Raw genomic sequence first — 2,490 nt, 5'->3', positions numbered from 1 at the left:
ACACACACACATATATATATATATATATGTGTATATTGTATATAGCCAAACGTTCCTAATTATCGAATCATTATTAAAACTATTATTGAGTACTAACTATTGAACACTATTAAACTATATACTACTGAAGAATTATCATTATTGATAGATTCTTAATTATGGGGATAGGGGAAAGAAATTAAAAAATGCATTTAAAAAAATCTTATATTATACTTTATTTTTTTAACTTGATATATTTCTTTTTGGCGTTTTCCGACAATCAGTTGTATATTTTAAATACATTTTGTAACGCACAATTCTTAACATGTGTTTTCTTCAAACAATGTGTTTTCCACATCGTACAGTATTAATAACATCTAAATTATGTAAAGAATCTTCGTAATCCGCATCTCAATGATCAAGTTGTCACTATCATCAAGTATCATTAATCAGGCATTCGCGCTTTTCATATCCTTTAATGTATACAAGAGCCTTATTGTCGTCATTTTTTTCCGCACCAATTATGGTCGTAATCAGGCGTTTCATCATACGGGATCATTCCATTTTCCCATTGCAATCCATGATGATAAGTACACAGCCAGGAAGCGCTTTTTTGACTTTGTCAAGAACCCATGGCATGGGACGTAAAAATGACAGAAAATGGCTCCTTTTCTCAACACTTCTTTTATGATAAATTTCTTTCCAACGATAAATCCTTGTAGATCTACAAACGTTGATATAGTTATGGTGAACGATTTTTTAGGACTGTGATCACACTTAGGACTTGATCACAAAGAATCTTAGATTTTATCTCATATTAAAGAGGGAGAGGATATTTTTTTGGTGATGATAATTTACGTAATCCTGTATACTACACTTGACATTGGACTATATTCGATCACGCGGTCGTATATGATAAGGCAATAGGCGGTTGTATTCGCGAGTATATTCTCTTTGAATTCAAATTCTAATCCTACATCCACGATGCCACTCTTGATGAACTTGTTTTGTCGCGAGCAGTCAATGGTTACTAGAGTAAAACTTTTCAAAAAAGAGTTTAATTGGAATGATGGTTCATTTCTTCCACGAGGGATTTGATAATAAGATGTATGGAAACGTAAATACATATTATATAAAATAGCTCTGGGCTTGTCAAAGTCTAGATCATCGTATGGATAAAATTCAGAATTTAGATAAAATTTTACATTGGTTAATTTACAGGTGTCGAAGTTTTACGTGGTCATGATATTTTTTTTATCAGTCTGTAGACCAAAGATAACGTATCATGGTTTTTTCCAGCTAAATCGCAGTCTTGATAGCCCATGAATTTGTCATGTTTTGCGATAAGGGATACAAATCCCACGACGGAAACTCATACTTAGATATCTCCATTCTTTAAAGCGCGCAGCGCTTTGTGGATGTTTATTAACTTCGTTCAATGCAACGTAAGGCATTTGCCACTGTACTTTGAATAATTCAAGCCTCGGCTCTGTCGCTAGATCTCTCACTATGCAAGCGTTACTATTGCATGCTCGTATTAAATTCGTGACGAGCGTTAATTACCACACGTCTATCTGTCGGTAGGCTTTTCGTATTAGAATCGATAAATCCAGCATTTTGCAAACTATATACGATTTTATTAGAAAACGTTATGAAGGACATAACCCTTCATAAGATTAATTATTCCAATGTTTCTGTTGCGATCAATTTCTATACTGTTGAGTTTATATCGAATTTTATCAAACATAAACGCCACACAATTACATCCAACATTTGATACAGCTTTTGTACATTTTTTTCCTTTCAAGTCAATCTACTTTTGACGTAGAAAATTCACATGTGTATAAATCTTGCTGTTATATGGGTATCCTTATCTCGTCGCTATGTCCAAACGTCGTGTTGACGTACGGATTGTACGTGTGAAACTCGAATTTGTCGATGCGATCGTCAAAGATTGGTTTGCCTCCAATATTTAAGATATCAACCATCTCAGATATTTCGTACAACAAAGCCCAATGATTGTAAAAATTTGACGCAGTGAGTTTCTTTCTACTGGACGATCGAATGTTTTTGATCGCTGTTGTTCCTCTGGTAAAAATTATGTATCCTATCCGTTTCACCTGTTCAGAACACGCATCTCACGTATCTCTTTATCGTTGTCGCCTCCGTATATTTAATCTAACGTTGATCTCTTCTCCATGAAAATCGAGCAATCGTCCGTCTTGATCCACAATGCGAATCGTCAGATTTGTAATATTCCGTACGATGATTGGAAAATAAATGATCTGTATCAGTCTTTCCGGTATCTTATGTCCTGGTAACACGCTCGGCGAAAACTCTATCGCGTGCACACACACACACACACACACACACACACACACACACACACACACACACACACACACACACACACACACTACGTAGTTCGTTCGTTACGTACGTTGTTACGTTACGGTTACGTTCGGTTACGGTTACGTTACGGTTTACGTTAACTTAACGTTTAAAGTTAAA

Source organism: Atta cephalotes, assembly GCF_000143395.1.
Source record: "Atta cephalotes unplaced genomic scaffold scaffold00020, whole genome shotgun sequence".
NCBI lineage: Eukaryota > Metazoa > Arthropoda > Insecta > Hymenoptera > Formicidae > Atta > Atta cephalotes.
This window is presented reverse-complemented; position numbering follows the sequence as displayed.